Here is a 24730-nt window from a genome sequence, read left to right on the forward strand (position 1 = left end):
GAGGGTCCCCCCTTTCTCCACAACCTCTCCAACATTTGTTGTTTCTTGCCTTGTCAATTTTTGCCATTCTAACTGGTGTAAGATGGTATCTCAATGTGGTTTTGATTTGAATTTCCCTGATGGCTAATGATGATGAACATTTTTTCATGTGTCTATTAGCCATTTGTATGTCTTCTTTGGAGAAGTGTCTGTTCATGTCTTCTGCCCATTTTTTGACTTGATTATTTGTTTTTTGGGTGTTGAGTTTGAGAAGTTCTTTATAGATCTTGGACACAGAATGGGAGAAGATATTTGCAAATGACACTACAGATAAAGGGCTGGTATCTAATTCTTCATTTTAAAGAAAGGTCAGGGGACTTTCCAGTGACTTCAGGGAATCTGGTAAAGAACAGTTTGGTTCAAAGTTAGTTGATGGGCACAGCGATTTGTTTATGATAACAATCTGGTTTAGAAAAAATCAAATAAATCCATATCCTGTTTGCTTTGTTTTATTTGTTTTAGATTTGGTTTTTTGGCATATTATTGAATGGTGCTTCTTTTCAACTTTTTTGTGTGTCACTTAATATTTTCAAAAATAAATCTTTGTAAGCTGTGAAAAAATATGTACCACCTGATCCTACTTCTGTAAAAGAACAATGATGTATTCATATTTGCATACTCAAGGCTGTGGACAATTATATTTGACTAAGGGGTTGCCTCTGCATGGCTAGAATTATAAATGTTGTTTATTTCGTTTATTTATTTGAGTACGTGGTAGGGAAAATTCAAATGTTATAGATGGATATACAGTGAAGAGGAAGTTTACCTCTTACACTTGTCATCCTTTTCACTCCCCAGAGAAACCATTTTTACCATGTTACCTTATCTTTCCTGAAATATTATTTTCATATACAATCATATGTGTGTTTATATATAAATTTACTTATTTATATAATTATGGGTATTCTGCATGTTCTTTTTCCATATCTGAGATTTCTAATTTTCTTTGATGAAGATACATAAATTTTAATAGAATTTAGTAAGTCACAGAGATGAAAAGTATAGCATATGGAATATAGCGAATAGTGTTGTAATAACGTTGTATGGTGACAGAGGGGAACTACACTTATGGCATTGTATAAATACATAGAATCATCAAATCACCATGTTGTGCACCTGAAACTAGTATGACGTTGTCTGTCAACTATACTTAAATAATAAAAGTGTAAAATAAAGAAATGGCCCAAACATTTGGGGGCATTGAAAGATTGTGTGTTCCTCAATTTTCTTGTCAATGATGTCCATTCCCCTTATTTGTGCTTATTTGGCAATCTTCTTCATGATGCTTTAAAATGTGTAAAGTGTTTCAAATTTAATGTTTTAAACCACAATATAACATTTTGACTCACTTTTTGTATCTTTTGCATTTTGTATATATCAGTTTGTGCGCTTATTGTATTCAACCGATTACCTATTATGAGGCATAATGGATTTTTGTTTTTGTTTTTTACTTTTTGCTATTATGAACAATATAGAAAGACCAAACTGGTTGGCTGAAAATAGATTTAAAGTAAAGTAAAGAATTCTGAAAAACTACGAAAAGTGCTTAGAGGCAAAATGGATTAAAAAACCACTCCTTGGTACATCAAAATGAACACATGCAACTAGATGATAATGATTTTGATGGATATTCATTTTTTTAAGCAAACTGTCGTTCACTGCCATTGCTTTTGACCAAATGGTTTGCCACTTTGTCTGACAGTCATGGGGCTGGGAGTATAGTCATGTAGTTGAAGAGCCTAATCAAACTGTCCTCTCATCAAAAGACACTATAAATGCTTTTTGCCTTGTGCCATTTGCCCACACCTCAATAGGCTATAGAAGTAATTTGCTATTGTCCCTTCCACTCCCAAACAACTTTTCTCTCCTAGGGTGACAGTGGGGGGCCTCTGGTTTGCCAGAAAAAAGACAACCAAAGCGTATGGTACCAGGTGGGCATTGTCAGCTGGGGAGAGGGCTGTGGCCGGAAGAAAAAGCCTGGAGTGTATACAAAGGTGTCTAATTATCTGTCATGGATTAACATGGAGACCACACTGTCAGGAAGGCCCTACGTGCATGAGCCAGACTCTGGGTACAGTTTGCTTCAATCACCCTGGGCCATCTTGTTACTGTATTTTGTGATACTTCTATTACTTCTGTGATTAAACACTATATTGCCTCAAAACCAAGTGTCCTCGGTTTTTGGAGTAAGGTTAAGGGTAGGGTGCAAGGGATTCTCATAGTTTTAGTTGTGCCTGAAATAGTCATATACCCATAGGAGTGCTTATGATATACCTGGGACCTACTACACAGCCGATTGTTCCCTTGGAACTTGGAGCCAGGCTACCAATTTCAGCTTGAGGCCTCTCCAGAGGTTTGGATGGAGTACCTCTGCATGCAGAGGGGCATGCCAAGGATCTCTGAAACAGAAATCCTATTCTTTTCTCTCCTATAAACAGATATCCTTCCACAGATTCTTTCATTTTCCAAAGGAGTAGACAGTTCCCCATTTTGGGGGGGTCTTGAAATAACATTCCAACTTTTCTCTCTCCCCTCATTTGTAGCTAATCCCTGAGACCTACAGATTTGGTCTTCAGAAAGATACTTTTCTTCACCTTCTTTTGCTTCCATAGCTATCACCCGGTCCAGAGCCCCATTAAATACTGTTCTGGGCTCTCAGAGATCATGTGGAAAAATGCTATGATTCAGGATCAGGAAATCATTGAAGTAGAAACATCCTAGAGATGAGATGGGAAAGAAACACATAGCTAAATGGGTTATAGTAGTCAAGGCACCTTTGCATGCAAACATCAGAAACAACCTGAAGCAAAAAAAAAAAATGATAAATATATTGGGGTAGCACAAAATCAAAGGAATTACTTTTCTAGTAAATAGCTGTCTAAAAGTTTGACAGTCCAAGACTACATTTTGGACTATCTGAAAGAGTGGATGGACCTTCCATCCTTCATCCAATCACCCACGAGCATAATTTTTCCAACCAGACAAGAGGTAATAAGTGGCATTCTTTTCTGAGGCAACTCAGCACATTTTTGAGGAGAGAGGGAGAAGCTGTACTCAAAAAGATGGGTGTTTTTATATGAGTTTGCCTAAAGTAGAATTCCTTGGGCTGTGAATAACAACAACAAAATAAAACAAAAAGGTGAAATCTGTTCTGCATATACATAGTGAAAGGGAAGAAAAGAGGATGAAAAGAATTTCTCTGTGCTGGTTCTCATTGGCTGCATCAGAACAGGACAGCTTGGCCACCATCTGAATCTAGAGAGTGGGTGAAGAAGCATTTCAGTAGATGAGAGCAGGGCGAATCAGTATGTAGTTGTTTTGCCAAAACTGCTGAGCTACCCCAAACTTTTGATTATTGGTAAGCAGGGAAATACAGCTACAAGCAGATGAGTAACTGTTGCTGAGAAAGGTAGGTTTATAAGAATTTCTTCTTTTTCATGAAAGAAGCAGCAGTGACAGCAACTTGGCCTTCAACTTGGCCTTCAGAGGGCAGAGGCTGGGAGAGACTGAGAAGCCACAATCCTGTGCCCTCAGCTCAGGGCAGAGGTTAACAGAGAAGCTGAAAACAGCCTGGCCCCTCAGCCAGGATCCTGTGAAAGGGAGTGTGTGCAGGAAGGGGGCTGCTTTGACTCCATTACAAAGCATGTTGTCAAACTTTCTGACTTTTGCAAATCCTGCAAGGAAGAAATAAGAGCTCAAACTAGTAACTTTTTTCTTCAAATTGAGGTATAAATTACATAGAGAAACATACCCAATTGCTTATATATTGAGTGTGTGTCCTTTATCAGATGTATATAATTTTATTTATTATTTATTCAGCTTATATTTATTTATTTAGCTTTAACATTTAGGTCTATGATCCATTTTGAAATAATTTCCATGTATGATGTGATATGGATCAAGACTCATTTCTTCCATATGCACAGCCAATTAAGTTGAAAAGACCTTCTTTTCACCCATTGAATAGCTTTGGTGTCTTGGTCTAAATCAACTGACCATAAAATATAAGTGTGGGTCCATTTATGGGATTGTTTTTGTTTGTTTGTTTGTTTTTTGCTGTCCTGGGTAGTCTAGAATTAGATGTCTGATTTGGGTTGTATTTGATATCTGATCTTGATGGTTTGTTACAACTTGAAAATAGGATACAGGTAGTCTGTAGCATGTACTCATTTAATTATCACCTATAGTACCTTAGAATGAATTAGCTATTGAAAGCAAGGTTTTGGCAGGCCAAATTGCTGTTGCAATTAACCATTATAATAGAATGAGAAACAAAAAGGCTATGAGGGTAGCCTAACTGCTTAGAATAAAGCTTAAAGAAACTAGTAAACTCAGGGTTTTAGGTTTGGGGCTTAAGGCATAGTCAAAGAACCAGAGAGTGTCTATATATGCTATACGAAAAGTATCTTCTCTTTTGTAGCTGCAGAGCCAATGTAGCCAAAATTTAAGTCCCCAATCTAATGCTACTAGTTGCTTAAATACAGTATAAATTTAATTCACAGCCTCTATATGTCTCTCATACAAAAGCTAGGACTAGGGGAAGAGTAGAAACCTGAAAATTGAAATCGGATATTAGGGTGGATTTATATGCATCTATTTTTAAATGGAGGTATTATAATCATTGTTCATATATGGTGAAGTCAACGGATCAGGAGACAACTGTCATTGAAAAGATAGCTTGTTACAGGTTGGAAGAAGAGGGGGCACAACACACTATGTAGGACCACATGGGGAAGCGTCAGGATTGGTAAAGATGCAGGAGGAGCAAAGGGAGGAGGTGGGAAAGAGCCTTTATTGTGGTTTTTGCAGGAAGGAATGAGAGAAGAAGGCTAAGCAAGCTAAGCAGGTTTGGGATTGGCTAATTTGAACAATTTCAGCAGGCTCTGGGATGTAGGGACTGCTTTTAATTAACTGATGCTTGGTTCTGAGGTGATTAGGACAGAATGGTTGTGGTTCGGGGTATAAGGGTTCAATAAAGGGGCATGATTAATACAGTGTCTGAGTACTTTGACCTCACATATCCCACTGAGTCTCACTTGCTAGCAGAAAAATCCTTCCTTTCTGACAACTCCAGCCATCCTCTGATTTGAAGTACTGTAATGACCTCACATGAGCAGTTACTGTATAAAGAATGCTAATTTTCCTCTAGACTCAACCCACCAACTCTCACGACCTCCAGGTTTCTAAATACAGTTTAGTTTCATAGTATCCTACAGGAAAAAGTACAAAAATTGGATCTGGGAGGACATTAAACAACAAAAGGGTGGCAGAATTTTGCTAACATATTAGAATAAAGCTATAAAATATTGTTAAAATGAAGTTTAAAGGGGCACCTGGGTGGCTCAGTTGGTTAAGCGTCTGCCTTCGGAGTCCCGGGATCGAGCCCTGCATCGGGCTCCCTGCTCAGCGGGGAGCCTGCTTCTCCTTCTGCCCTTCACCCACTCATGCCCTCTCTGTCACTCTTGCTCTCTCTCAAATAAATAAATAAATAAATAAATATCTTTTTTGAAAAATGAAGTCTAAGGGTGCTAGAACAGGAAGGAATGAATGTAGCACCAGATTGGGCCAAATTTTTCAATATTGTTAACTCACCACAAATTCTGGATTCAATAAACTGGTTTTAACACTTGGGAGTGGCTCTAATAGTCTGCTTGGCTGGTTAATTAAAACCTACATTTAAAAGGGGCCCACATTAGATGTTCCATTGACAGATGAATGGGTAAAGAAGATGTGGTATTTATATACAATGGAATACTACTCAGCCATTAAAATATGAAATCTTGCCATTTTCAACAATGTGGATGGAACTAGAGGGTATTATGCTAAGCAGAATAAGCCAATCAGAGAAAGACAATTATCATATGATTTCACTCATATGTGGAATTTAAGAAACAAAACAGAGGAACATAGGGGAAGGGAGGGAAAAATAAAATGATGAAATCAAAGAAGGAGACAAACCATAAGAGACTCTTAATCATAGGAAACAAACTGAGGGTTGCTGGAGGGGAGGGGCAAGGAGGATGGGGTAACTGGATGATGGGCATTAGGAGGGCACATGAGCACTCGGTGTTATATGCAACTGATGAATCATTAAACTTTACCTCTGAAACTAATAATATACTATATGTTAATTAATTGAATTTAATATAAAAATAAAAATTAAAAAAATAAATAAAAGGGGCCCACATTAAATAAAGCAGTCATGTCAGAAATTCTTTGTTATATTGAAGAGAAAGTGATACAAATTCTTAGGGAGATAAGAAGTTGGAATAGATTTATCATCTTAATCTGTTCACTCACTCTCCCCATTTCCCATAAGAAGGCTCAAAAACACTTCTTTCACCAAAGCATTAGAAATACATCAATGAAGGGGGAGGATCAATGTTGAAGTGGTTCTCCGCCTACCAAAATTATGTTTTCCCTTCCCTATTGTAGAGTGACATTAGAAAGTGGCTCTGCCCATCTAGAACTTGCATTTCATGCCCCCTTTGCATATAGGCAAGACCATATGACTAATTTTCAACATTGGAATTTGAGCAGAATTTGATGTGGTCTCTTTTAGGGCCAAGGCAGCCCAAAGGTGGATATTCTTTATCCATTCTCTCTTTCTCCATATGCTAGATTAATAGAGGACTCTGGAACCCTGGGGATGAGAGAACCACAAGGCAAATGCAGGCTGAGTCCCTGGATCAGCATATGGAAGAAAGCAACCATTAAATAAGAATGTCAATATCAGAATGTGAACTTGAACAAAAAATAAAATGTATCATATTAGATCACTGAAATGTTGGTTTGTGTTACAGCAGCTAGTTTTATCCTACTTATCAAATCCAGCATATCTGATACACTATCAAGTAATTGTCTTCTGAAAACTGGGGATGCTGAGGTTGAAATGGGCTTCTCTAATTAATAGAGGAATGAAATCATCCTGGAAAGTAGAAGGCCACCATATGGTCAGAGTATGATGGACATGGCAACTATGGTAAGCAAAAGGACTAATAAAATCACTGCAGTGATTTGACCAGCAGAGATCTTTGGCAGTCGTAACTAATGATGGGATCTCCAGGACTGAAATAAGGCCTACTAAGGTCTTAATTGATCTGTGCAACCAAAAAACAAACAACTACATGTGATGAATAGATGCCACCTTGAATCACCACAGTGGAGAGTTACCTCCTTCACCCACTTTTCCGAGCTGAGCCAATTCAGAGGTGTACAGTCCTTTGAGTGAGCCAAAGGCTAGGGCCCTTTGAGGAAGGACTTTATACCTCTGCCATAATATGTAATCTTCTAGTCATTTCCAAAGGCACCTGTAGCTATTTACTAAGATTACTGTGCAGTGGATGAGGAAAAGACTGAGACTTTGGTGGAAATATTGAACACATGACTCTGAGATGATATTAAACTCTCAGTACTCAAAATGCCACTGTGGTCCACTAGAAAATATGGGGCTCATGGGAGTCATGTGATAAAAAGAGTGATGGCCTGAGTCCATCTGACAGTGATCCTCACGGCTCTGCAAATCATTTCAGTATATTGAACCATAGTGGAAAACTGAAAAGAGTATAAACAGGGACTAAGAGCATAAACTGAGATGGTTACAATTGTAGTAAACTGGTCTCAATTCCCCAGGAGACCCTCTGAAGAACTATTTAGAATAATTCTCAGAACTGTCCCTTTAATTACTAGAATCTAGAACTAGATCCTGCCCTTATTGGTCAAAAGCTGCTCCAGGGGAGTAAATGCCCCTGCAATCCCAAACTCTGCATATCAGTGAGCCCAGTGCACACCTGCCAGCATCCTTGACATTAGAGGAGCCTGGACAGAAGGTTAAGATGCAAGATGCATGCTTGAGGTAGGACATTGTCAGCAAGAAGTGAGTAGAAGCCTGGATGGAAATGTTAACTCCAGATGTCACTGAAATAGATGGCAAAGCTGAGAGGATGTGACTCAGGGCATCGGGTATGTTTGCCACAATATACTGACATGGTACCTACCAAAATCCTCACATTGACTTCTTGACCCATGGATGTGGAGCTACTAAGCAAGAAAGGCTGAAGTGGGGATTCTTGAAAAATCTCCTCCTTACCAAAGTAATACACTCAAAGAAATAGAATATTCCTAAAGCAATTGCAGAAATCGGTGAAACATAAAATGAAAAGTGTAGAAATGGTGATTCCTTTCATTTCTCCATTTAACTAATTTCAGATGGATATGGACCTTAGGTAATGAAAATTGATTATCATGAATTTAGTCAGGTGCTCACTCCAGTTGCAGCTGACATTCCACATATGACATTTTTATTGGAGAAAACTTTAAAATTTATAAAACTGGGAAATTATTATGTTCTCTGTATCAAATACAGAAGACCACTATATGCAGGGATTTTTTTCATTTGACAAAAACAACAAGACACCTTCCCCATCTTATCTCTTAATCCTTCAGCTATATGTCGTTTAGTCACCAGGGATATTCACCAACCCACAAAAAATCACTCTGGTTCACTATGTTGATGACATCATGCTGATTGGACCTTGTGGGTGAGAAGTTGCAAATATCCTAGATGTCTTAGTAAGACACATTTGTGCTAATCATAGGAATGTTTCAATTGTAAGGATCATAAACATAATTTTCTGATTTGATCCCCTCATATTTCAAATGAGGCAAAAAGGAATTGAGAATGACCTGATGCTGATATGTACTGATGATTTGCTATGTGCTAGGATTTTGCATAAACCATTAAAACTAATCCTTACCTCAAACCTGTGATCTAGGGCAACTTAGCCCATTCCCTATTTTACAGAAAATGAACAGCATATAAGTTAAATGGCTCAGCCAAATTTAAGACCACTTCCAAAATTCAAATCCAGATTCATTTGGCTCTCAAGGCTATGGTTCTTTCCCAAACATTACCTTATTTAATTATCACAAAAATTTAGGACAGAGGCAAAACCTATCAGATTTAAGTGATATTTTTCCAGTATAGAAAGATGACAATTAGGTTTTCAGTACCTTAAAGATGTTATTCCACTGTCCATTATCTTATATTGTTTCCAATGAGAAATCTGCTGTCATCCTTATCTTCCTTTATACATGATGTGTCTTTTTATCCTTTAGCTACTGTTAAGATTTTCTGTTTATTATTAGTTTTAAGTAATTAGATAATAATGTGTTTTGATTAGTTTTCTTCATATTTCTTGTTCTTAGCTTCTTGGATGTAGAGTTTATAGTTTTCTTCAAACTTGGAAAGTTTTCTGCCATTATTTCTTCAAATGTTATTTCTGCCTTCCCTCTCTTCCTTCTTCAGATTATTCCAATTAACCATTTATTAGGGCACTTGTAGTTGTTTCATATCTTACTAATGCTCTGCTCATTCTATTCTCAATTTGACTTTTATTTTTAATTGTTTCTATTGCTATGTCTTTGAGTTCACAAAGTTTTTTCTTCTACAATGTCTAATCTGCCATTATTCACTTCATTTATTCATCTCAAATTCTGTGGTTTTCATCTCTTAATGTTTAATTTGGAAATTATATATATGACATGTTAAATCTTTCCTTTAGCTTTTTGAATTTATGGACTAGAGTTAAAATGACCTATTTCAGTCTCTCTCTGTTAATCCTAACATTTATATCAGTTCTGAATAGCTTTTGATTGATAATCATCTCCTCATTATGGGTATTGTTTTTCTGTGTCTTTGCACACCTAGTAATCTTTGGATGCTAAACATTGTTAATTTCACTGGTCTTGTGTTGAATTTTTGTTTTTCTATAAATTGTCTAGAGCTTTGTTCTGGAATACAGTTACATTACTTGGGAAACCTTGATCATTTCATGTCTTGCTTTTATAATTTGTTAGGCAGGTCTGGAACAGTGCTCAGTCTACAGCTTATTATTTCTCTCTACTGAAGAAAGACCTTACTAAGTACTCTATTTAGTGCTCTGCAAATTATGAGCTTTTCCTGTTAGGCTTGTACAAACAGTTACTGTTGTCAGCTCTGTGTGAGCACAGGGTAATGCTCTCCTTAATTATTTTAGATGACTCTTCTAAAGTCTCAGATAGTTTCCTCATGCACAGGTACTAAGAGGGATCCTCTGCAGATTTCCTCTGTACTTATCTCTTCTCTGGTACTTTATCTCATGAATTCTAGCTTCCTTCATCTCTCCAGACTCCCAGATCTGTCTCCTCAACTCATGGACTCTGCCAACCTCCACCTCAGTTACTTCTCTCTCTGCCATGGCTTGAAAATCTCTCAAGGTAATGCAGCCTTGGAAATCATAGGACTCATCTCATTTGTTTCCCATCTCTAAAGAAGCACTGCCCTTTATTGCCTAAAGTCCAGATTCTGGAATATTATTTTTTCATGTATTTTGTTTGCTTTCTTTTTGTTTGTTTCAGGCAGGAATGTAAATCATTACTTCATCTTAGCCAGAGAATACTCCTTTGTCTTTGTTTTTGAAAAATATTTTTACTGCATATGTAATTCTAGGTTAACAATTATTTTCTTTCAAGACTTTGAAGTCATTTCTTCTGACTTTCATGATTTCTGTTGAGAAGTCAGCTATCAGTATCATTGCTATGTCTTTGAAGGCAATATGCATTGTTTCCCTGTTTTTGAAATTTTTTCCTTTATAGTTTTCAGAAGTTTGACCATGATATTCCTTCGTGTGGTTCTTTTGTATTCACTTTGCCTGTGGTACACAGAATTTCTTCAGTTGATAAGCTGTTATCTCATCAATTGTTGAAAATTCTTGGCCATGTTTCTCCAAATATTGCTTCTGCTTCAATTTCTTCTTTCTTCTGCTTCTGAAACTACAAGTCTATGTTAGACCTCCTCACTGTGTCCCATATATCTTCCACAATTTTATTTTCAATTCTATTTACTCCTCAGTAAATTTATTTTTATCACCCTACTTGTTCACTGATCCTGTTCTCTGCTATGTCTAATCTGCTGTTAAAGAGTTGTTAAATTATTAGTTTCAAATTTTTTGGCTTGTGCTCTAGAATTTCCATCTGATTCTTTTAATATGTTCTATTTCTTTGGTGATATTCTCTTTTCATCTATTTTCTCCACTTTCCCACTATATTCTTGAACATATTAATCGAGTTATTTTAGATATTATATGCTAATTCCAACACTTACTTCCCCTCAACATTTATTTCTGTATTCTATTTTATCTCTTGGATTATGGTTGTAGGGTCCCAATTCTTGATGCCTAGTAAGTTTGGACTGACAGACAGACATCATGTATTTTTAAATTGTATATGCTCCACATGATGTTATCTTCTTCCAGAGAGGATTCATCTTTTGTCATGCAGGGAAGAGAGAATGGGGCCTTAAGATTCAAATTCTAATCAAAGTCCTAACTATACTTAAAGCTATACTGCAATTTACTTAAGACTCTGTCCCACTCGGGGACCCTGGGTGGCTCAGTTGGTTAAACATCTGCCTTTGGCTCAGGTCATGATCCCAGAGTCTTGGGATCAAGCCCCGCATCAGAATCCCTGCTTAGTGTGGAATCTTCTTCTCCCTCTCCCTCTGCCGCTCCCCCTGCTTGTGTTCTCTCTATCACTCCCTCCCTCTCATATGAATAAATAAAATTGTAAAAAAAAAAAAAAAGATTCTGTCCCACTCTAGTTCACCCTATTCATATGGTGTAGCCCAACAATGTTTACAATTGAGAAAATTCAGCGGTCATCAGGTTCCTTCTTCCTGAAGATTCTGAACTCTCAGGTTAGTTTCTTCAGCACCATAAAACTGTGAAAACACTTTGTTCTTGGCTTCAGTTTTTTTTATACTGATTCCACACAACTTTAGAGTTCAGCATACGTCTAGAATAGGGAAATTTCCATGTGTTTAAGGCTTCTCAAATATCTAATTTTGTCACTCCAGCACCATGAGATCACTAAAAATTCACTAGTTTCTTTCTTTTCCAACAGCATCCCCTCAGACCTAAGCAACCCACAGATTCTTAGCCCATAGCTTGCTTGCATAATTGTCAAATGCCTTCAGGAAAAAAGTGGCTGCAGATCCTTCACTCACTTCTGCATATTTCTCCTCTCTCCAGAATCTTAGTCTTGTTAGTCTTCATTGCTTTAGAAGTTCGGAACCGATGTGTTTTCATTCTCATTAGTTTCCATGAATTTCTTAAGCTTTTCTTTAATTTCCTGGTTGACCCATTCATTCTTTAGCAGGATACTCTTTAACCTCCAAGTGTTTGAGTTCCTTCTGAATTTCTTCTTCTGACTGAGTTCCAGTTTTCAAAGCACTGTGGTCTGAAAATATGCAGGGAATAATCTCAATCTTTTGGTATCAGTTAAGACCTGATTTGTGACCCAGTATGTGATCTATTCTGGAGAAAGTTCCATGTGTATTCAAGAAGAATGAGTATTCTGTTGTTTTAGGATAGAATGTTCTGTATATATCTGTGAAGTCCATCTGGTCCAGTGTGTCATTCAAAGCCCTTGTTTCTTTGTTGATATGCTTAGATGATCTGTCCATTGCTGTGAGTGGGGTGTTGAAGTCCTCTAATATTAATGTATTATCATCAATATGTTTCTTTACTTTAGTTATTAATTGGTTTATGTAATTGGCTGCTCCCATGTTGGGGGCATAGATATTTACAATTGTTAGATCTTCTTGTTGGATACACCCTTTAAGTATGATATAGTGTCCTTCTACATCTACCTCTTTTGTTTAAAATCTAGTTTGTCTGAGGGAGGCCTGGGTGACTCAGTTGGTTAAGTGTCTGCCTTTGGCTCAGGGCATGATTGTGGAGTCCTGGGATCGAGCCCCACATCAGGCTCTCTGCTCAGCAGAGAGTCTGCTTCTCTCTCTCACTCTCACTCTGTGCTCTCTCTCTCTCTCAAATAAATAAATAAATAAAATTTTAAAAATCTAGTTTGTCTGATATGAGGATTGCTACCCCAGCTTTCTTTTGAGGTCCATTAGCATGATAAATCATTCTCCACTCCCTCACCTTAAGTCTGGAGGTGTCTTTAGGTCTAAAGTCAGTCTCTTGTAGACAGCATATGGATGGTTCTTGCTTTTTTATCCAATCTGATAACCTGTGTCTTTTGATAGGAACATTTAGCCCATTTACATTCAGAGTAACTATTGAAATATATGAATTTAGTACCACTGTATTGCCTGGGCTAAATGCCCAGGTTATCAGATTGGATAAAAAAGCAAGAACCATCCATATGCTGTCTACAAGAGACTCATTTTAGACCTAAAGGTACCTCCAGACTGAAAGCGAAGGGGTGGAGAGAGGGTATTAAGCTAAGTGAAATAAGTCAATTAAAGAAAGACAATTACCATATGATCTCACTGATATGAGGAATTTGAGAAACAAGACAGAGGATCATAGGGGAAGGGAGGGAAAAAAGTCTTCTTTTCATTTCTGAGACACCATATATTTTTCCACATATATAGTTCCAACAGCATCCACAAAATTTATGTGTTCCTACATGTGTCCCTGTCACTTAAATAGCTTTTTCAGAAGTGAAAGAAAGACACCATATCATGATACTCTGCCGCTCCGGCCAGCTTCCCGGAGCTAAGGAGGCTGTAAAGGGGGTTCTTTGTCCTTCCCAGTTTCCCAGGCCACCAGCCCCTAACATCCGGAGCTGTGAATACTAGTGGAGTGCTACAGAATTTCCTCACTTTGTTCTGCTACACCACACTGTAAACACTGCAGAACTGGGGAGCTAGTATTTATAATACTAACTATAACATAAAATTAAGAATATCTGTTAATTAGAAGGCACAGTTCCAACAGGGGGAGAAATATTTGCAACACCTATAACTAACAAAGTAATGAATCTGAGAATTTATTTAAAATTTCTGCAAATGATTAAGAAAAAGAGTACATATACTAATTAAATCATATGAAAAGGATATCAAGGGTAAAGGAATCATGAATATACGAACCAGGATGATGTTTATCATGGGATGGGGGTTGAAGATGGTGATGGTAGCAATCATACAGTTAGATATTACATTCTAGTTTTTGTTTAGGTAATAGATTTGTCATAATTAGTTCAGACAGCTATAACAGAAATACCATAGACTGGGTAGCTTTAACAACAAACATTTATTGCTCACAGTTCTGGAGGCTGGGAATTCCAAGATAAAGGTGCTGGCAGATTTGGTGTTTACCTCTGCTTCCTGGTTCATAGATAGTCATCTCTGCCTTTCTAGAAGATGCTTATACTTCTGGCTCCAGTGAAGTTAAAAACATCAGAATATTCTTCCGAAGGGGTCCTCTGAACCATCGCAAAGCTAACTTAGAAAGCATGACATATTTCAAGCTGGCATACCATTTCCACCTGAATGCTGGCCTTGAATTCTGCCCTTTCCAACAGGAGCAAAGCCATCTGCTAAGGGAGATTCCAAAATGCAGGCTCAGATCCCTTAGAACCATATTTTTTTTGACATTAAGAAAAAATATTTTCACCAGATAAACACATTCATATAATCAGCCAGATAAAGAAAAAAATTGTTACGAGCACCCCAGAAATCCCCTTTTATCCTATTTCAGTGTCTAACCACCCCCGGAGGTGGTTACTCTTCTGACTTCTAACTTGATAGACCAGTTTTGTCTGTTTTTGAACTTTATATGAAAGTCTTTACTGGATTTGGCTTCTTTTGCTCAGCATTTGTTTATGTAAATCCCTATAGTTATGTGTAGCAATATCATGTATATTATCATTGCTGTGTAGTAGTCTGGTATATAACATACTGTACTTTATCTATTCTAATGATTTTGGCTTAGGCTATTGTGAAGAATGCTGCAATGCATGTTTTTGTAAATGTCTCTCATTAACAAACTCATTTCTGTCAGGCATGTAGTTAGAAACTGAATATTTTGTCATAGATATGTATCTGTTTAGCTTTGGTAGATACTGCAAAAACAATTTTCTAAAGTGGTTGTACCCACCACCTTATACATGTCAGAATGACTACTATATAAAAAAAAAAAAAAAAAAAAAGCAATAGCAAGTGTTGATGAGGATGCAGAGAAAAAGGAATCCCTGTGCACTATTGGTGGGAATGCAAATTAGCACAGCCATGGAAAACAGCATGGAGTTTCCTCAGAAAGCCAAAAACAGAAATACTATATAATCCAGTAATTCCACCACTGGGTATTCACCCAAAGAAAATGAAAATATTAATTCAAAAAGATAGATACACTTCTATATTTATTGCAGCATTATTTACAATAGCCAAGATATAGAAGCAACCCAAGTGTCCATCCATAGATGATTAGATAAAGAAGATGTGATACACACACACACACACACACACAATGAACCATATTTTTTAAATGTCAATTGCCATGGTTGCATGATTGGATGATCACAAAGAGAACTTAAAAATAGAACCTCCTGTACAATCTCAAGGTCATGAGCCTGATTAATGACAGAGATGAAAGAAAGCAGAACCCTGGCCTCTTCACTTGCTGTCCAGTCTTTGCATGCTTAACCAGGCTGTGGGCATAGCTGAAACCAAGTCGGTGCCAGTGCAGGGACTGCTGACCCCATGTGAATCATCACTCTTGTTCAACCCTAACACACAGGTGGAGAAGGACAATTGGTCTTGAGATTAGGGACAATGTAGTCATTGGTGTAATAGAAGCAACACAAAATACCAGAGTGATGGACACAATAGTGCTGGTGTATAATTGCAATTTAGATAGCAGGGATTACTGCCTCATATGACACATTGTAAGCTCAAAGCAAATAAAGGATTATCTATCTTGGGATTTTTGTTTTTATTATGGATATTTTAAAGACATTCCACAATTTGGATCTGTATTTCCATTTTCATCCAATGGTGCTTTAATAACATGTTTTAAAATTCACAGATTTTTTAAAAAGGCTTTGGTTTTATCATTTAATCTGTTACTGATTTCTAACTTTGTAATTGGGCAATGCTGTGTTTATTATTTCCAATTTTTTTTTGTTTATTGAGGTTTTCATTATGGCCCCAATATGTTAAATTTTGTTAATGTTCAATGTGCACTTGAAAAGGTTAATTTTCCTACTCTTTGGATTCAGTGTTTTAATATATATTTATGTGGTCTAGCTTATTGATTATGTTGTTTGTTCTTCTAAATCCTTACTTATTTTTTTGTCCACTTGATTTTTATAGGTCTGAGAGAGGTATTTTAAAGGGGCACATGCACCCCAATGTTCACAGCAGCAATGTCCACAATAGCCAAACTGTGGAAGAAGCCAAGTTGTCCTTCAACAGATGAATGGATAAAGAAGATGTGGTTCATATATACAATGGAATATTACTCAGCCATCAGAAAGGATGAATACCTATCACTTACATTGACATGGTTGGAACTGGGTGGTATTATGCTAAGTGAAATAAGTCAATCAGAGAAAGACAATTATCATATGGTTTCACTCATACATGGAATATAAGGAATAGCACAGAAAACTATAGGGGAAGGGAGGGAAAACTGAATGGGAAGAAATCAGAGAGGAAGACAAACCATGAGAGACTCTTGGCTCTGGGAAAAAAATTGAGGTTGCAGAAAGGGAGGTGGCTGGGGGGATGGGGTAACCAGGTGATGGACATTAAGGAAGGCATGTGATGTGATGAGCACTGGGTGTTATATACAACTAATGAATCACTGAACGCTACATCAAAAACTAATGATGTACTATATGTTGGCTAATTGAATTTAAATTAAAAAAAAGGAATTCTGGTATTTATGGTCAATTAATTTTTGACAAAGATTGTAGATAATTCAATAAAGCAGAAGGCAGTCTTTTCAATGAATGGTCCTGGGACAATTGAATAGCCATATGCAAAAAATAAAAACAAAAAAAATTAACTTAGACCTTTAACACAAACCATAAATAAAAATTAACTCAAAATGATTCGTAGGCCTAAAGGTGAAAGCTAAACCTACATAACTTCTAAAACAGGAAAAGGTCTTCATAATCTTAGGTTAGGCAAAAAGTTACTAGATACACTGCCAAAAGTATAAAACATTAAAAAATTGATAAATTGAATTTCATCAAAATAAAAACTTTTGGGGGTGCTTGGTGGCTCAGTCATTAAGTGTCTGCCTTCAGCTCAGGTCATGGTCCCAGGGTCCTGGGATCAAGTCCTGCATTGGGCTCCTGCTCAGCGGGAAGCCTGCTTCTCCCTCTCCCACTCCCCCTGCTTGTGTTCCCTCTCTCGCTGTCTCTCTCTCTGTCAAATAAATAAATAAAATCTTAAAAAAAAATTAAAAACTTTTGTGTTTCAAAAGTTACCACTAAGAAAATGAAAACTTAAGCCACAGACTGAGATAAAATTCTATGAATTACATATCTGATAAAAAACTTGTATCCAGAAAATATAAAAAGCTCTTCAACTCAATAAGAAGGTAAACAGTAATTTGAGAGAAAAAACTGACAAATTATTTGAATAGACATTTCATTATAGAAGATAAATGAATGGCTAATAAGCATATGAAAATTTGCTCAACATCACTAGTTAATAGGAAAATACAAATTAAAACCATAATGAGATATCACTACACACCTACCAGAGTGGCTACAATTAAAAAAAAAAAAAAGATAGTAACAAATACTGGCAAGGAAGTGGAGAAACTAGAACTCTCCTACCTTGCTAGTGGTAATGTAAAACAGTATAGCCACTGTAAAATGGTTTGGTGTTTCTTAAAATGTTAAAAATATATCATACAACTCAGAAGTTCTCCTAGGAATCTATCCAGGAAAAATGAAAACCTTTGTTCACACAAAGATATGTACATAAATATTCTCAGCACCATTTTTCATTAGAGTCCCAAACTGGAAATTACCCAGATTTTCATCAACTAGTAAATGGGTAAACAAAATGTGGTATATCCATACAATGGAATACTATGTAGCAACATAATGGAATGAATCTTTGATACATTCTATGACATAGATGAACATCAAAATCATTATGCCAAGAGAGAAGCCAGACACATAACACTACCAATTTTTTTTATAAGTCAATTTATATGAAATATTCACAAAGGGCAAATTGAGACAAAAAGTAGGTAAGAGGCTGAGGTGGGAGCAGTGATTAACTGCAAAGGAGCACAATGAAACTTTTTGGGATGATGGAAATGAAAGCCATATTTTGGTGATGGCTGCACAACTATAAACTTACTAAAGTAAAAAATCATTGAATTACACTTGTAATAGGTGGATATTAAGGTATGTAAGTCATACCTTAATAAAGTGGTTAAAAAATTTTAAAGCTAAAATTCTTATGAAGAATTGTTATTGTTATATATATATATTGTTATATACACTTAGTGATTACCTTTCATTAAAATTACATTAAATTTGTGCTCTGTCCCATAAAATTAGAGAGCCATGATTGTGATTTTCCATGGATCCCAAATATTTGGGGCTTTTAAGCAGGAAGTGAGGTCATGGATGCACCAGTATTATGAGACAGAAAAGTCACAGAACCTCCTAAGACCTACCATGGGGAATATAAAAGCTTCCCTCCTGGTGGATTCCAGGCCTCTCTATAATTAGATTATTTCAGAGTGCAGATTTTCCCCAAATGACCATCAAGCCAGAACATGGGATGACATCAGAGCAGATGGTTTGAACCAGGGAGGTCTCCTGTCAGTTTTTTGAATCCAGTTGGCTTCCTCCATTGGTGCTATCTAAGAAACTTTTATTTCCTGAAGATTCTCATCATCGGCTTCTGACTTTTAGTTGAAGGAATACTTTCAGAAATGAGAATGAGAGGAGTGTGAATGGAGAGAGAGAAATCAAGTTTGCAGCAGCCAGTGTGGTTTGAGCATGGAAAACCTGCTCTGGCCTACCTGGCAGGGAATCTGGTGCAGTTGGGACAAGGGTATAATTTAGTCAGAAGTCCTGGGTTCATGTTCTGGCTCTGAGTGTGTTACTTGCAAGCCATGTGACCTTGGGTCAGTAATTTAACTTCTTAAAGACCTTTAATCTGAAGATAAACTAATAATGATATCTTCTTGATACTTACCAACAACACATTCATCTAAAGACACTGTATGTCAGTTCTTCTGTAGGCAGAGTGAAGTGAGGCAGTTGGAACTTTACACCTGAATCATGGTGCAATCCAGGCCATATTTCTTTGCTTTGTTTTCACTGGGAGAATATACTTGCCCAGAGAAATTTAATGTTCACTGCAAAAACACTTCTGCACCTGCCTCAGGAATCATTCTCAATTTCTTTCCTGATTCATTATCTTTACCCAGACATCTAAATGCTGAAGCACCCCCCAGGGCTCAATCCTCAGTCCTCAGTTTCTCCCCAGATGATCTCATCCAGTGTGACTGCTTCAAATACCATCTCTATGTGTATGTCTATTAAGTTTATCTTTCCTGAGCTTCTCCTCTAAGCTCCAGATCCATATATCCAACCGCTCTAACCAACATTTCTACTAGGATGTCTACGAGGCATCTCAAATCAAAGTGACAAAATTCAACTATTAATTTATCCACGCCATCCCAAATCTTCCTCCTCAGTACAAGCCTTCCACAATGCAGGAATGGCATTACCATCCATCCAGTTGCCCAGATGAAAATTTCTAAAATCTATCATTGATCACTCACTTTTATCTCTCCCCATATGTGCACTATTGGCAAGTCTTATCAGCACTGCAGTCAAATTATATGCAGGATCCAACTACATTTCACCATTCCCACTGCTACAAACTAATCAAAATCCCCAACATCTCTTACATTTTAACCAGTCTGTCTGCATCAGACATCATGACCCAACCTTTCCCTCATAGCCCCCAGTCGCTCCCTAGCATATTATCCTGACCATTTTTTTGTTAACTTGTACAATGTTTTTACACCCAAACCTTCCTTGAAAGTAACAGTTTTTGGGGTGCCTGGGTGGCTCAGTCAGTTAAGCATCTGACTCTTGATTTTGGCTTAGGTCATGATCTCAGGGTTGTGAGATGAAGCTCTGCATCAGCTCTGCATTGATTATGGAGCCTGCTTAAGATTTTCTCTCTCTCTCTACCCCTCCCCCCACTCACGTGCATGTGTGTGCTCTCTCTCTCTCTATCTCTCCCTCTCTCTCAAAAAAAAGTAAGGGTTCTTTAAGGTAAGATCTTATTCTTCCCTATTCCACATTCTTCCCTATTCCACCCAAGTATCTAAGGCATGTCTAGGGGCAGCTAGGCATTCAATAAACATTTGTTAGTTGACAGGCAAGGCTACATGACTTCTCAGGAAAGAACTAGACAAGACATAATTTCATGCTAGTTGATTTATTTGCACTATGACCTTGTTATAGTTATAGTCTATTATGACTTTTGACTTAGAATATTAATGCTGGTGAGGTTATTGAGGTTCAAGTTCTTAACCTAGAAGATCAGACACGTTCTTCAGGGTGTTTATAAAATGAAAGCAATAAAATAAAATAAAGTCTTTAGGATTATACACTACCCTTTTTTTCCTCCAGCTTTATTGAGATATAATTGACATATAACATTGTGTAAGTTTACAGTGTAAAAAGGGTTGATTTGATACTTATATATTGCAAAATGATTACCACCATAGCTTTAGCCAACACTTCCATCATGTCACATAATTACCATTTATTTTTTTGCGGGGAGAATTTAATATTTATTCTCTTAGCAACTTCCAAGTATATAATACAGTATTCTTGACTATAAGCACCATGTTATTATGTATTAAATCCTCAGAACTTATTCATCTTTTCACTGGAAGTTTGTACTCTTTGACCAACATCTCCCCATTCCTCCCCAGTCCCTGGTAACCACCACACTATACACACTACTCTTAAAAGAGCATTGTATGGCTTCTTAGCATTTTGGACTGCTGAATTTATCCTAGAGTTTCTAAAGTGGTTTCACTCTTGCACTGACAACTATGGAAAAACTCTAATACATAATAAAGATTTGTGCACACACACACACACTCTCTCTCTCTCTCTCTCATGGTCATACCCGATGAGACTTCTCCATAGTGACTATAAATTTCCATGTTACTAGAGCAATTTTTTGTAAATTATTGTCCCAGAGACCACTAAAAACTTTTGCCTATTCCAAGGTCATGAAAATGCTGTCCTATATCTTCCTCCAAAATATTTATTATTTTATCTTTCACATTTAAATCTGAAATCAATCTGGAATTAATTTTGTGCTTAGTGTGAGGCAAAAGTCTAGTTATAATTTTTCCACACAAATACCCAATCTTGCATTACTTATTTAAAAGACCATTCCTTTTTGCTAAATATGAGTATCTCCTCTGTCATAAACTGGACTTTTTTATTTTCTTTCATTTTTGTCTCTGGTGTATAGAAATACTTACTTTCTTGTGTGTGTATTAAACTTGTATACAATGACCTTGCTAAATTCACTTACTAATCCTAAATATATATATTTAGATTCTTTCAGATTCTCTAGTTACATAATAATGTTATTCATGGATAAAAGCAGTTTTTAGTTATTCTTTTCCAATCCTTATGCCATACATTTCTTTTTTCTTGCCTAATTGCACTGGCTAGGCCTCCAATACAATGTTGGATAGAAGTAGTGATAAAGATACATAGAACTTGTCTTATTACTGCGGCACCTGACTGGCTCAGTTGGTAGAGCATCCAACTCTTGATCTCAGGGTTATCAGTTTGAGTCCCACATTGGGTGTAGAGTCTACTTAAAATTAAAAAAAAAATAAATAAATAAATAAAATTTAAAGATAGGTAAAATTTTTTAAAAAAGAACTTGTCTTATTCCTGATGTTATGAAAAAAGTTTTTAATATTAACCACTGAGTATGTTTCCTATGGAATATTTTTTTTAAAGATTTATTTATTTATTTTAGAAAAAGAGAGCGAGCATGAGTGGGGGAGGGGCAGAGAGAGAGAGGGAGGTGAGCAGACTCCCCACTGAGTGGGGACCCCAATGCTGTGCTCAATCCAAGGACCCTGAGATCATGACCTGAGCTGAAGGCAGACACTTAACTGACTGAGCCACCCAGGCATCCCATGCATCCAACTCTTGATTTTGGCTCAGATCACAATCTCAGGGTAGTGAGGTCAAGCCTCAGGTAGGGCTCTGTGCTCAGCAAAGAGTCTGCTTCTCTCCCTCTTCCTCTGCCCCTCCCCCTGCTCACACACACACTCTCTCTCTCTCCAATCCATGGACATGGGATGTCCTTCCATTTGTTTGTGTCTTTGATTTCTTTGAACAAAGTCTTGCAGTTTTCATTATACAGATCTTTCATCATCTTGGTTAAATTTATTCCTAGGTATTTTATTGTTATCAATGTTATTGTAAATAGGATAATTTTAAAATTTCTTTTTGAGATGTTTCATTGTGAGTATATAGAAATGAAACTGATTTCTGTTTACTGATTTTACATCCTGAAACTTTATTGATTTCATTGATTAGATCCAATGGTTTTTTTAGTTGAGTCTTGGGATTTTCAATATATAAGATCAAATCTGCAAATAATGCCAAAATTTACTTCTTTCTTTCCAGTTTGGATGCCTTTTATTTATTTGTTTTGCTTGGTTGCTGTAGCTAAGACTTCCAGTACTATGTTCAATAAGTGTAGTGACAGTAAGCACTCTTGTCTTTTTCCTAATCTTGGAGGTAAAACTTTAATTTTTCTCCTTGAGTATAATGTTATCTGTGGGTTTGTTGTATGTTGAGGTATATTCCTTCTATACCCAATCTGATAAGGGTTTTTATCATGAAAGGATGTTGTATTTGGTCAAATGCTTTCTCTGCATCTATTGAGATAATCATATGATTTTTATCTTTAATTCTATTAATGTTATATATCACATTTATTGATTTGCATATGTTGAATTGTCCTTGCATCCTAGGCATAAATACCACTTAGTCATGGTGCATAATTCTTTTCATGGGTTCTTAAATTCTGTTTCCTAATATTTTGTTGAGAATTTTTTCATTTATGTTCATCAAGGATATTGATTACACATTTTCCCCCCTCATCCCATTTATTAAAGAAAGAGTAAGAAAAGATACCATGAAGGAAAAACACAAACCATCCTTTCATGTTAGGCTGAACAAAGCACAGAGATTTTTCCCCTCCCTCCCCCCACCTCACCCCAATTCCCACATTCCTATTCATGTCAGCTTAAATTTTGAGGTTCTTTGATTGGGAGTACTAGTGGAGAGGGAGTTAGATGAGCAGTGGAGCCTTGATTCTGGCCTCCTGTAAGGAAAAGGAATCTGCAGGCCCAGTCAATCAAGCAGAAATTGTATTTGGTGGGTCTTTGAAGTGGTTGTCCACTTCCCTGTTCTGTATTCAAGCCCCCAGGGAAAGGTATGGCAGTAGAGGATGACCAGATCTAAAGTTGCTCAGGTCAGAGATGTTGAAACATGGTCTGTTCACCAATGCAACATTTCTAGAGAGCAGTGAACTGAATCTCCAGTGGTGAGCAGGAGACTACATATGAATTGGGACCTGCAGGTCAACATATCCCTGAGGAAAAGTCCACAAGAACAATTCAAGAAAGTAGTCATAAACAAGAGGCAGAAATCTGTGGGACAAAAGCACAGCAGGCTTCTGGAGGGCTGGAGATCCTTTCTCTCAAGTCAGGATCATTCCCACCTACCGTAGCTCATCTCCCACAAATAACATTTCACCTTCAGTCAAGAAAGAAGTAGAGGAAAAAGATGCTTCCTTTGAATTTGAGCCCCAGCTATGTACTTCAGACTGTAGCTCCGTAGCTACCCTTTTACCTAAAACACAGCTCCTGGTCAGAACCACAGTGCTTGGAAACCAAAGTGGTCTTAGAGAGAAAATGGTGTTTAAGGAGGTAACATTCCATTTGGGTACATTGCAGCCATTGAACCCCCTGGTCTGGGGAAAGCAGTAGGGTTTATGCCAGGGAGCCTCCCTACTCTAGGAAATGGGACCAAAGTCTTACTTATAGGGGCCATTCATCCTTGGAAAGGAAGCTGGGTTTAGACCCAGGGTGCCAGTTGGTCTTGCAAAAGGAGCTGGGTTAATACCCAAAGAATCTGCTGGATAAGGGCCCAGGGGCCCAGAAGCTGACCTGGGGAAAGTAACCTGACCAGAACCTAATGGGCCAGTAGACCTTGGAAAAGCAGCAGAACTTGGACCCTGCAAGCCACTGGCCCTTGGGAAGTTAGCTGGGTTGGGACCTAGTGGCCCAGAGGTTCTTGGGAAAATTGCTAGACTTTAGCCCTGGAAGTCAGCAGACCTCTGGAAAGTAACTGGATTTGAAGCCAATGTGCCAGAAGACTGAGAGAAGGCAGCTGGATTCAGCCCCCCTGAACCTGTCCCCCTTGGAAAGGGATTAATGTTTACTCCCATGGGCCCAGCTGGCCTTGAAAAATGAACTGAATTAGGGTTATGGGGACCAGGGCCCTGGACATGGGAGATAGATTTGGCCCTGGAAGGCCACTTCCCTGAGAGCCAGGACACAAGTTTGGGACTGTGGAGTCAGGTATTCTTGCCATGGAGGATGGGCTTGTGCCATCCTGTTTACAGAAGCCTTTGAGGAAGCAGCTGAATTTGCTCCTGAAAGACCTGCTGCTCTTAGAATAGGGGCAAGATCTAGGCCTCGAGATCCAGCCATTCTTAAGTTAAGGCCAGATCCTGTGCCCACGAGGCCACCTGCTCTGGTATCCAGATTAGGGCCTGGGACCAACTGCCCTT

At 37.5% G+C, this 24730-nt stretch overlaps 2 protein-coding genes across 4 annotated transcripts in view; both read right to left on the reverse strand.

Annotated features, from left to right (window-relative positions):
- Positions 1-24730, reverse strand: part of PRSS55 (serine protease 55) — a 109772-nt gene that overhangs the window by 76594 nt on the left and 8448 nt on the right. The gene's annotated exons all lie outside the window — the stretch shown is intronic.
- The window catches only part of MSRA (methionine sulfoxide reductase A), a 482141-nt gene that overhangs the window by 3451 nt on the left and 453960 nt on the right, over positions 1-24730 (reverse strand). The window lies entirely within an intron of this gene.

Source organism: Halichoerus grypus, chromosome 3, assembly GCF_964656455.1.
Source record: "Halichoerus grypus chromosome 3, mHalGry1.hap1.1, whole genome shotgun sequence".
In the NCBI taxonomy this organism is placed as follows: Eukaryota; Metazoa; Chordata; class Mammalia; order Carnivora; family Phocidae; genus Halichoerus; species Halichoerus grypus.